Source organism: Schistocerca nitens, chromosome 4 (genome assembly GCF_023898315.1).
Source record: "Schistocerca nitens isolate TAMUIC-IGC-003100 chromosome 4, iqSchNite1.1, whole genome shotgun sequence".
Lineage (NCBI taxonomy): Eukaryota > Metazoa > Arthropoda > Insecta > Orthoptera > Acrididae > Schistocerca > Schistocerca nitens.
In genome coordinates, this window is record NC_064617.1 from 209,253,324 (window position 1) to 209,266,730 (window position 13,407).

Here is a 13,407-nt window from a genome sequence, read left to right on the forward strand (position 1 = left end):
ACCTTTGTAAACCTTATCAAGGAACAAGAGTGGCAAGATGTTTATAGCGCTGATACAGTAGACGATAAATATAATGATTTTCTCAAGGCTTTTCTCGTGCTCTTTGAAAGTTCCTTTCCGTTAGAACGTTCAGAACAGGGTACTAGCACAAACAGGCAGCCTGGGTGGCTGACTAGAGGGATAAGAATATCCTGTACAACAAAGTGGCAACTATATCAAAATGTTAAAAACAGTCAAAATCTAACTGCAGCAGCCCATTACAAACAGTATTCTAAGGTGCTTAAAAATGTTATTAGGAAGGCAAAAAGTAAGTGGTATGCAGATAGAATAGCTAAGTCTCAGGATAAAATTAAAACCATATGGTCAGTCGTAAAGGAAGTGGCTGGTCTGCAGAGACAGGTCGAGGATATAGAATCAGTGCGTAGTGGGAATGTTCGTGTTACTGATAAGTCGCATATATGTACAGTATTTAATAATCACTTTCTGAATATAGCAGGTGAACTAAATAGAAACCTAGTCCCAACAGGGAATCATATAGCGCTCTTAGAAAAAAGTGTTCTGAGACTGTTACCTGAAATGCTCCTCCATGATACTGACAAGAGGGAGATTGACTTAATAATTAAATCACTAAAGACCAAGAACTCTTATGAATATGACGGGGTATCTAGCAGAATACTGAAGTATTGTTCTGTGTATGTTAGCCCAGTACTTAGCCATATCCGTAACTTTTCCTTTAGGAGTGGTCGGTTTCCTGACCGATTAAAGTACTCTGTAGTGAAGCCACTTTATAAAAAGGGAGACAGGGATAATGTTGACAACTATAGACCTATTTCCATGCCATCGGTGTTTGCTAAAGTTATCGAGAAGGTTGAATATACAAGGTTACTGAAGCATTTAAATTCACATAATTTGCTGTCAAATGTACAGTTTGGTTTTAGAAATGGATTAACAACTGAAAATGCTATATTCTCTTTTCTCTGTGAGGTTTTGTACGGATTAAATAAAAGGTTGCGAACGCTAGGTGTTTTCTTTGATTTAACGAAGGCTTTTGACTGTGTTGACCACAAAATATTACTGCAGAAGTTGGACCATTATGGAGTAAGGGGAGTAGCTTACAATTGGTTCGCCTCTTACTTTAAGAACAGAAAGCAGAAGGTAATTCTCCACAATATTGAGAGTGGTAGTGATGTTCAGTCGCAATGGGGCACTGTTAAGTGGGGCGTTCCCCAAGGGTCGGTGCTGGGGCCACTGCTGTTTCTTATTTATATAAATGATATGCCTTCTAGTATTACAGGTGATTCAAAAATATTTCTGTTTGCTGATGACACCAGCTTGGTAGTGAAGGATCTTGTCTGTCATATTGAAACAGTATCAAATAATGTAGTTCAGGAAATAAGCTCGTGGCTTGTGGAAAACAATTTGATGCTAAATCACAGTAAGACTCAGTTTTTACAGTTTATAACTCACAATTCAACAAGAACCGATATTTTGTTGACAGAATGGGCCTATTATAAGCGAGACGGAACAGTTCAAGTTCCTAGGCGTTCGGATAGATAGTAAGCTGTTGTGGAAAGCCCATGTCCAGGATCTTGTTCAGAAACTAAATGGTGCTTTATTTACCATTAGAACAGTATCTGAAATAAGTGACTGTTCAACACGAAAAGTAGTCTACTTCGCATATTTTCATACGGTTATGTCGTATGGTATTATTTTTTGGGGTAATTCTTCTGATTCAAAAAGGGTATTTTTGGCTCAAAAACGGGCTGTTCGAGCTATATGTGGTGTAAGTTCGAGAACCTCTTGTCGACCCCTATTCAATAGTCTGGGAATTCTGACGTTGCCCTCACAGTATATATTTTCTTTAATGTCGTTTGTTGTTAGCAATATTAGCCTATTCCCAAGAGTTAGCAGCTTTCACTCAGTTAATACTAGGCAGAAATCAAATCTGTATGTGGAATGCACTTCCTTGACTCTTGTGCAGAAAGGAGTGCAGTATTATGCTGCATCCATTTTCAATAAGCTACTACAAGAACTCAAAAATCTTAGCAGTAGCCCAAAGTCTTTTAAGTCTAAACTGAAGAGTTTCCTCATGGCTCACTCCTTCTATTCTGTCGAGGAGCCCCTGGAAGAGCTAAAAAATTAAGCAAATTCCAGTGTTACATTGTTGATTTTCTTTATTTAAACTTACGACTTGTCGCCTGAATATGTTTTTTATATTCAATTTTTATCTGTTTCTACTGTCGTGTTATAATTTCATGTATTGACTCGTTCCATGACCATGGAGATTTCTCCTTAATTTGGTCCCACGGAACAATAAATAAATAAATAAATAAACAGCATCTTCATATTGCAAGTTTCTGTCAGACGCCGATAGCGGTCGTGTGGGATCCGGCAGACTCAGTCGAGCAAGCCCATTGTGCCACACCTCCAGTGATTCCATGCCACGAGCGCCCTCTGCCACCGCGATACAGGACGGCCAGAGGCAGCCAGACAGCCTCAATCGCACTTGGAGCCTCTTCACCACGTGATGCTATGCAGACGCAGCCTAGTCGCAGCTCCAACACTATCGTTTATCCTTCACTTCAGAGAGCCTCATCCTTGTTTTCATTGTGAGCTGCACCCTTAAAATTCTTGCTGCACTATTTGTAATGAGACTTTGTACACTTGAAAAAATACAAGTTAAGTAAATCTTCTGTTTACTGGTTTAACTTGTTGGCTAATCATTTCTGATCCTGTGAAGCTTTCCTACAAGGATAGCTGCCACACCACTCCATCGCCCACCTCTTCTTACTGTAGGGTACGAAGTCGTATACAATATCTGTGACATTTATGCAGAGTACGCTATCAGGAGAGAGCTGGATGTCTGGGATGGTGGACTTTCACTTGGCGGCATGAAGATTAACAGCCTGCACCTTGCTGATGGTACAGTCCTCATTGCAGGACGTGAGCTATAACTTAGTGATCTGTTCCCCAGATTCAAGACTATTTATTGAAGTGTCGGGATAGAGATCAACATGAAAAAGCCTAAATTAACGGTTATTGATCGAGAAGGTTTAGAACTAATACAACTTACAGGTTGCCTGAAGAATCTGGAGGTAGCGGATGATTGTGTATATCTAAGATCTCTAATCAATGGCATAGGAAATCGCGAGTCCTGGACCAAGAAAGCTAGTTACAAAAGCTGAGTCAAAGTGCTATTCATGCCACCGCCAGAAGAAGAACCAATGCTTCCATCACAGAAGAACTTGGAATCACATGTTCATCTTTCCATATCAGTCGAAGCTACTCCCAGTTCCCTGGGCACATTTTGGAGAAGTGAAGGGTATAATTTACAAAAGAGTATTTTGCAAGGCGAAATCGATGGCAGAAGGCAACGAGGAAGGCGTCAGTCCGAGGTTCGCTAATTGGACGCCTACGCCCCACACTCACCACAGCCAGGCGGAACTGAACGTCCTGCGCTCACCAGTGGGCAGTGTCAGCCTGCAGCGGCGGTCCTGATGTTGTTCAGCCGCAACCGCAACTGTTGGTTATACAATATGACGCCACGCCTGGGCCACACTAAGCACAGCAGCGGCCAGAGTCCTACTACAACGCATTGCCTCCAGGGACGGTGGGTAGTGGCCCGCCTGAGTTGTACTGCGAACTTCTGTTTTGCGTCTTCAGTCTTCTGACTGGTTTGCTGCGGCCCGTCACGAATTCTTCTCCTGTACCAACCTTTTCATCTCAGAGTAGCAACTGCAACCTATGTCCTCAATTATTTGCTGGATATATTCCAAGCTCTGTCTTCCTCCACAATTTTTTCCCTCTGAAATCCCCTCTAGTACCACGGAAGTTAGTCCCTAAGATCCTAACACGTGACCTACTATCCTGTCCCTTCTTCTTGTCAGTGTTTTCCATATGTTTCTTTCCAAATCAATTCTGCAGAGAACTTCCTCATTCCTTATCAGTCCACTTAATTCTCAACATTCTTTTGTCGCACCACATCTCAAATGCTTCGGTTATCTTCTCTTACGGTTTTCCCACAGTCATTCTCTCATTACCAAACAACACTGTGCTCCAAATGTACATTCTCAGAAATTTCTTTCTGAAATTAAACCTATGCTTGATACTAGCAGACTTCTCTTGGACAGGAGTGCCCTTATTGCCAGTGCTAGTCTGCTTTTTGTTTCCTCCTTGCTCTGTCTGTCATGGGTTATTTTGCAGCCTACGTTCAAAAAGGGTTCAAATAGCTCTAAGTACTATGGGACTTAACATCTGAGGTCATCAGTCCCCTAGAAATGGTTCAAATGGCTCTGCGCACTATGGGACTCAACTGCTGAGGTCATTAGTCCCCTAGAACTTAGAACTAGTTAAACCTAACTAACCTAAGGACATCACAAACATCCATGCCCGAGGCAGGATTCGAACCTGCGACCGTAGCGGTCTTGCGGTTCCAGACTGCAGCGCCTTTAACCACACGGCCACTTCGGCCGGCAGTCGCCTGGAACTTAGAACTACTTAAACCTAACTAACCTAAGGACATGACACACATCCATGCCCGAGGCAGGATTCGAACCGGCGACTGTAGCAGCAGCGCGGTTCCAGACTGAAGCGCCTAGAACCGCTCGGCCACAGCGGCCGGCTGCAGCCTAGGTAGTAGAATTCCTTAACTTCACCTACTTCATGATCACCAATTATGATGTTAAGTTTCTCGCTGTTCTCATTTGTGCTCCTTCTCATTACTTTCGTCTTTCGTCGATTTACTCTCAATCGATATTCTGTACGCATCAGACTCTTCATTCCGTTCAACACATCCAGTAATTATTCTTCTTTATCATCGTGAATAGCAATGTTATCAGCGAATCTTATCATTGATATTTTCTCACCTTGAAATTTAATCTCAGTCTTGAACCTTTATTTTATGTCCGTCATTGCTTCTTCGACGTATAGACTGAACAACGGGGTAAAGACTACATCCTTGGTTTATATCCTTTTTAATCTGAGCACTTCGTTCTTGGTCTTCAGTCTTATTGTTCCCTCTTGGCTCTTGAACATATTGTATATTACTCATCTTTCCATTACAACCTCACTGTCAGAAATGCCTCTCTGGTGCCTTCACCTTTCTTAAAGCTGGACCGATCGTCATCCAACAGATCCTCAATTTTCTTTTCCATTCTTCTGCATAATACTCTTGTCAGCAACTTGGATCCATGAGCTGTTAAGCTGCATGTGCGACAATACTCGCACTTATCGGCTCTTGATACCTTCGGAATTATGTGGATGATGGTTTACCGAGAGTCTGATGGTATATCGCCAGTCTCATAAATTCTACACACCAGCATGAGTATTTGTTGTTCTTTTTTTTTGTCACTTCTCCCAAAGACTTTAGAAATTACAATAGAATGTTATCTATCCCTTCTGCCTTACTTGATCTCTCTTCAATCCTGATTCTAATACTGGACCCCTAACTCTTCCCTGTCGTCTCCTGTTTCTTCTTCTATTATGTCATCAGACAACTCTTCCCCCTCGTAGAAGACTTCAATGTACACTTTCCACCTATCTGCTCTCTCTTCTGCATTTAACTGTAGAATTCCCAGTCCACTCTTAATGTTACCACATTTGCTTTTAATTTCACAGAAGGTTATTTTGACCTTGGGCAACGGCCTTGCTGCAGTGGATACACCAGCTCCCGTCCGATCACCGAAGTTCAGCGCTGTCGGGCGTGGCCGGCGCTTGGATGGGTGACCGTCCGGCCGCCATGCGCTGTTGCCATTTTTCGGGATGCACTCAGCCTCGTGATGCCAATAGAGGAGCTACTCGACCGAATAGTAGCGGCTCCAGTCAAAGACAACCTTCAAGAAGACCGGGAGAGCGGTGTGCTGACTACACGCCCCTCCTATCCGCATCCTCAGCTGAGGATGACACGGCGGTCGGATGGTCCCGATGGGCCACTTGTGGCCTGAAGATGGAGTGCTTTATTTTGACCTTCCTATTTGCTTTTTCGATTTCTTCACATTTTCCATGCAACTATTTATGATGTACCTTTTGCATTTCTTGCTTTTATGTTTTCCTTTTCTTCAAAGACGAAGAGAAAATGTGAAAAGTTGTATTAGTCATTATTCCAAGTACTACTGCAATATATAGAAAACCAAGAAGCCCACATGTGTGCCAGTCACTGTGGCCGAGCGGTTCTAGGCGCTTCAGTCTGGAACCGCACTGCTGCCACGGTCGCAGGTTCCAATCCTGCCCCGGGCATGGATGTGTGTGATGTCCTTAGGTTAGTTAGGTTTAAGTAGTTCTAAGTCTAGGGGACTGATGACCTCAGATGTTAAGTCCCATAGTGCTTAGAGCCATTTGAACCCACATGTGTACTTCGGAGTTATCACGAAGATCCGAGTACATCAATATGAAGGACACGGTCAAGATTTTGTAGGTGGAGAAGGCGATCGGACTTAGTACTATTAATTGGTAAGCATAAATCCACAACAAGAGAAAGACTATTTCGTTTATATGGAACTAATATGAAAAGGTTTTTTATCCATGTACAGGCATAGCTCAGCTCATTGCATTAGTCTGACATGCCAGAAAATTTCATAAGAGATATTCCAATTTCAGGTCACCTCTTTTTTATTTTATTATCTGCCATCAATTAATTTCATTATTTCCATATATCTAAATTTTATTTTTTATTATATTATACATTTGACCTGAGCTTCTTTGTGCTGCCTTTTTACTTCGTTCCTAAGTAACTTTTATTTCTGTATTCCTGAATTTCCCTGAACGTTTTTGTTCTTCCTTCTTTCGTGGATCAAACGAAGTATTTTGTTGTCCATGGTTTGTTAACAGTTACTTTCCTTGTACCTACGGTTTTCTTTCCAACTTCTGTGAGTGCCCTTTTCCGATATATCCATTCCTCTTCAACTAAACTACCTACTTAACCATTCATTATTGCAGTATCTATAGCCTCAGTAAAAATTTTGTCGAGTCTCTTCATTCCTTAGTACTTCAGTATCCTACTTGCTTCAAATGGCTCTAAGTACTATGGGACTTAACATCGGAGGTCATCAGTTCCCTAGACTTAGAACTACTTAAACCTAACTAGCCTAAGGATATCACACACATCCATGCCCGAGGCAGGATTCGAACCTGCGACCGTAGCAGCCGCGTGGTTCCGGACTGAAATATCCTACTTCTTTGGTCATTGATTCTTCCTGACTAGTCTCTTAAACTTCAATCTACTCTTCATCAGTACTAAATTGTGATCTGAGTCTATAACCGCTCCTGAGTGTGCTTTACAATCCAATGTCTGCTTTCGGTATTTCTGCCTGACAGTGATGTAATGTAACTGAAATCTTACCGTGTATTCCGGCCCTTTCTTGGTGCAATAAAGGGACTGTACAGCATCCGAGCGGATTCTGCCTAACTCTGGCCCATCAACCTCCACCGCAGAATACGCATACCCTCTGCAGGTGGTTTCAGAAGTGCCGATGTAGGCAGCATAGGTGGTTCGACTTCTGAAGCCAAATAATTAGCAATATGGACATTCTACACCGCCGGAAATAAAAATGCTATACCCCCAAGGACTTTGTTCAGTGACACCAGGATTAACATGTGCAGAATAAGGGCTGTAGTATTAGTGATTCATCTTTCACGCTCATCAGCCGTCAGAGTCCGCCCCGATAGCTGAGTGGTCAGCGTGACGGATTGCCGTCCTACGGACCCAAGTTCGATTCCCGGCTGGACGGAGATGGTTCAAATGGCTCTGAGCACTATGGGACTCAACTGCTGTGGTCATCAGTCCCCTAGAACTTAGAACTACTTAAACCTAACTAACCTAAGGACATCACACACATCCATGCCCGAGGCAGGATTCGAACCTGCGACCGTAGCCGTCGCACGGTTCCGGACTGCGCGCCTAGAACCGCGAGACCACCGCGGCCGCTGGACGGAGATTTTCTCCGCTCAGGGACTGGGTGTTGTGTTGTCTTCATCTTCATTTCATCCCCATCCGGCGCGCAGGTCGTCCAATGTGGCGTCGAATGTAATAAGACCTGCACCAAGGCGGCCGGACCTGCCCGCAAGAAGCCTGCCAGCCAATGGCGCCAAACGCTCATTTCCATTCCCATCAGCCGCCAGACAGGGCTCTGGAGGCATCTCTGAGCACCATGTGTTTCGGCTCTGCAGGCAGTATTTGTGCTGAGTTGGGAGGTGAGCAGTGTGTGCAACATTCACTTTAGGTAACAACCAAGCCCCGTCGACAAGTACGTACTCCAGTTCAACAATTTCAGCCAATTTCAGGCATTATGGGTCTGTGGGTAGCTTGATGGGCTTATTGACGTATTGCTGCACACGTAGGGTGCAATGTATCGGTGGCGTGTCGCAGCTTTCAGCAGTGGTCTGTGGAACATTCCCACATAGACTAGCTTCTGGACTTCCGTGTAGTATAGACAGACATCAAGATCCATGCGTTGTGAGAACAGCAGTAGCTGACCCAACAACATCCAGAGAATAAATCGGGGCACACATTGCACCCGATGTGTCATGAAGGACTATTGGGAACTGTGTGGTTGCAGCAGGACTAAGATCACTTGTGCCTCTGGCCAGGCTACCGCCGACACCATGACACTGCCAACCACGGCTACTCCGTGGTCATAGAAGAATGGAGATTGTAATAGTACGCTGTTGTCTTCAGTAACGATAGTAGGTTCTCTCTGGACATACACGTGTTCAGTGTGAGAGGCTAATTCCGAGTGCATTATTCCTCGACACACGAGTCCCAATCCAGGCTTCGTGGCGTGGAGGGGTCATCTGTAACAGCTGTCGTTTATGCAGGATATCGTTCAAATGGGTCTGAGCGCTATGGGACTTAACTTCTAAGGTCATCAGTCCCCTAGAACTTAAAACTACTTAAACCTAACTAATCTAAGGACATCACACACATCCATGCCCGAGGCAGGATTCGAACCTGCGACCGTAGCGGTCACGCGGTTCCAGACTGTAGCGCCTAGAACCGTTCGGCCACGCCGACCGTCTGTGCAGGATAAAGCAACCAGTTCCCACTACACTGCATAGGTTGTACCGTCGTTCCTTCGACAGGAAGGCGATGTGATTTTTCAGCAGGACAGTGCTTGTCTACATATGGCTGTTTCGACGTAACGAGCTCTTCATGGTGTACAACAACTGCCCTATTCAGCAAGATCACCAGATATCTCGTCAGTTTAACACGTATGGAACTTGGTGAAGCTGGAACTTACTCGTTCCTCAGAGCCTGCAAGAACCATTGGTGAATTGCAATAAAAGGTTCAAGATGATTGGGACAATCTGTAGCAAAATGGAATACTGCACGTTCACTATCGTTTGCATGCGAGAATACTCGTCTGCGTTGCTAAAAGAGATTTGGGGAGGGGGGGGGCGAGGGGAAGGGAGGATAAACTGTGTGCTGATGCAACTGTTTCGGCACCCTTTACTCTGACGTGTTTGTTTCGTTTGTCCTGAAATTGTTATCATATGTTCCTATAATCACAAACTACCTGTCACATCACTTATCAATAAAACAGCGCGTGTGATTAGCCGAGCGGTCTGAGACGCTGCAGTCATGGACTGTGCGGCTGGTCCCGGCGGAGGTTCGAGTCCTCCCTCGGGCATGGGTGTGTGTGTTTGTCCTTAGGATAATTTAGGTTAAGTAGTGTGTAAGCTTAGGGACTGATGACCTTAGCAGTTAAGTCCCATAAGATTTCACACACATTTGAACATTTGAATAAAACAGCGTAGCCGTTGAGGATGTTGCATTTTTTCTCATTTTGCAGCAGTGTATGACCAATCTGGGGACCTTACTTGTGTTGTTCCTCTATTTGTCCTCTTCCCAATTTTTAATTATGTGGGGTGTATATTCGGATGTGGTACTTTCGGAAAGTGGAAAAGGGCGAAGGGATGTACCAATGACACCACGTGCGTGTACACAGTGTAACATACTAGTTCATGTGGCCCCGTCTACCGAATCACATAACGTCGTATGCAGGGCGTGCTAGCAAAGAGGGGATTCCGCTGGTAAGTTGAGGGAGAATGCTTGGTTGAGACGTGGAAGTCCGTGGTATCGGTGAAGGTTGGGCAAATGAAAATAGTAGGCGACTGAAGGGATAGTTTGTTGTAAATAGTGCTGTTAAATGAATTACGAATTTAAGAGTTCTCCAAGGGTTTAAGATACTAGAAATGTGGTTTGACGTCCTCCGAGTGCCTGAGTCGTATGTAGAGCTTTCCTCTTCCTGTCTATTTCTGTAACACACTTATTCTTCTTGTTCTGTTTTCTAGTGAGGTAGTTTTAAAGCAGGGCTTAACAACTGGCCGGTTTTGAGCGCGAGTACTCGCGTCTGCTCAGGCACGTGCTCGCGAGCAGGTGCAAGGTCGCAGAGTAGGGAGGGAGGGGAAATGCGCGCGCACGTTTGAATAGGGCCGCAGCTTGCCTATTGAAATAGCGCTGACTGTGTAACGTTTAAAGTACTACGATCAGCTCTAACAGTCACTTCGCTGGTTAAGAATCATGTCACATCGCCGTTGTGTAACCCCAACCATGCTTTCGCAGTTGGGAGGAATTGTATTTGTTTACAGAAAAAGATGGTGTTGCAAAATGTTTAGTATGTCACAAAAAGCTGAATTCTTTTACGAAATTTAATTTGCAGCGACATTTTATGTCGTACCACGCGAAAGACTACGAAGTGGAAAATGTGATGGACCAGATCGTGCACAGGAAGTTATTAAACTTAAAAGAAAGCTATCCGAAGAAGATCTGGACGACGAAGGAAAATCAACTGAGGCAGCTCTGAGAGTGAGTTACAAAATTGCTTTGCTTTTAGCAAAATCCCTGCGCCCCTTCACAAATTAATACGAATGTAGAGACACACACTAAGCTAATAAAATTATGTGGCACGTGTACATTCTCCTTTATTTGTTTCAATTGTCGCAGTAATAATTCGTGAGTGATATCCCTACAGGTGGCCGCGGATTTACATTGACTGGCAGCAGCTGTTGTGTGCCCCACGTGACTCTCCCCACTCTCCGCTCTGGTCCGGTAGTGGGGGTAGCGTGCTCGCGCTGCTCCGTGCTCGCGCCTTGCTGCTCACAGCTTGCTCCGCGAGCACGTATGTTGTGAAGCCCTGTTTTAAAGCGTGGTGCAACGCTGACAGAGTACAACATAAATCAGTGTTTCAACAGTATCTTACGGTTTGGGTTTTTTGTCTTTACATGACAGGCTCAAAGCAGAGTACAAAGGCACTGAGATACAACAATGAGAAATGGATCATTAGCTGCGACGTCATCGTTATATGGCTCCAGCTCCCTCGAAGTTTTGTGGGCATGATAGAAGAAAATCTGCCTAAGATAACTTTCCGAATGCCATAACAGGAGAATGTACTAGGCATCAGGGAGTTATAAAAAGAACAGAATTATAGACTATTATAGAGTTTATAGCGCAAGGTGGTAGGTAGTAAAGCACCCTTGGTTAACTAAATACATCAGTAGTACTGGAGGACTTACGAACCAAGATACGCACGACAGGTCTCTCGGGGATGGGAGGCGAAGTTTACGGTATAAGCGATGGTTCAAATGGCTCCAAGCACTATGGGACTTAACATCTGAGGTCATCAGTCCACTAGACTTAGAACTACTTAAACCTAACTAACCTAAGGACATCACACACATCCATGCCCGAGGCAGGATTCGAGCCTGCGACCGTAGTGGTCGCACGGTTCCAGACTGTAGCGCCTAGGACCGCTCAACCACCCCGGCCGGCGGATAATTAGTAGCCCAGAATAACCACATACTGCTAACTGATGTCAATAATGTTTGCGTAATTGTAGGCTTATTAATGTTGATCTCCTATGCAACAATTTGTAATTGCATTGAGTAATTAAATATTTCAATTGAATAAGAATTGTTTTAGTATCATAGTTTCTTCCTTGTAAATAACTGATGAGGCAACCCAACAGTTAATAAATAACGACAGTACATTCCTAAACAGTGGTCTTGCTTTGATGGTGTTTTTCCTTGTAGAATAGATGTTATTATTAGGAACATTCCCAAGAGGAAGGAGATTCATACAATTATTTTATTTTGGGCAGCTGATGACCATCTGCAAGTGCGCGACCTTTCATTGCCAATGTGTTTTATGCTGTTATTTTGCCTACAAGGCGCAATATTAAATACAATGTGTTCAGTTGGCAAGTGTGGCAGGCAGCTTGGATTAACCACTGACGAATAGGGATGAGCAAATTATAAATATCGATATATATTTTGTATCGATTTACGTAAAGGCGGTCGATATAACAGAGACAAAACAATCGATATTTTGAAATAGCGATGTTTTCGGTCCATCCCTACACGAGAGAAGTCTCTGGAGCGAAACACTTGTGTTATGTGTTCTGCGAATGAAATATTGTACTTACACTTCAGTCTGGAACTGCGCAACCACTACGGTCGCAGGTTCGAATCCTGCCTCGGGCATGGGTGTGTGTTGTCCTTAGGTTAGTTAGGTTTAAGCAGTTCTGAGTTCTATGGGAGTGATGACCTCATATGTTAAGTCCCATAGTGCTCAGAGCCATTTGAACCAGTTGAACTTACCATAAACAGACAACAAGAGTCCATTTTCCATCAAATACCAGAGCAACAGTGTGTGTGACTTTCGTGCTGAGTCTACGTTACTTTTACACTGCGTCTATCGTTTCTTGATCCAGGCACTTATGGGGTAAAGAGAGGACAATTTCTGCCTCATAGTTGGAGCAGGGAGTGGTAATTTCCACTGTTCTCATACAAGGCTGTCTGTGGTGTCACCGCCAGACACCACACTTGCTAGGTGGTAGCCTTTAAATCGGCCGCGGTCCGTTAGTATACGTCGGACCCGCGTGCCGCCACTATCAGTGATTGCAGACCGAGCGCCGCCACACGGCAGGTCTAGAGAGACGTCCTTGCACTCGCCCCAGTTGTACAACCGACTTTGCTAGCGATGGTTCACTGACAAAATACGCTCTCATTTGCCGAGACGATAGTTAGCATAGCCTTCAGCTACGTCATTTGCTACGACCTAGCAAGGCGCCATTACCAGTTACTATTGATATTATGAATAATGTATCGTCAAGAGCGACGTTCACCATTTATGGATTAAAGTTAAGTATTCCACCAGCTACGTCCGTTTTTCTAAATTCTAATTTCCTTGACCTGTTCCAGACCTCACGCCAGTCTGCGTGAGCTAAAACGCGTGCCTTTCGGCTTCCACTTGTAACTCGGTGTTGGCTCTCCTGCCAACCCACAACACTGTCACCAAACGTGTTCTTTTTGCACCATTTACCTGTAATTTGCATTGTTAGAAATGACACACGGAATCAACAAACTTTCGTGAGTATGCAGTATAGATACATTCACGTACAAATGTGGTGTTCA

At 44.2% G+C, this 13,407-nt stretch overlaps 1 protein-coding gene across 1 annotated transcript in view; it reads right to left on the reverse strand.

Annotated features, from left to right (window-relative positions):
* LOC126252202 (uncharacterized) overlaps positions 1-13,407 on the reverse strand; it is a 132,483-nt gene that overhangs the window by 59,247 nt on the left and 59,829 nt on the right. The window lies entirely within an intron of this gene.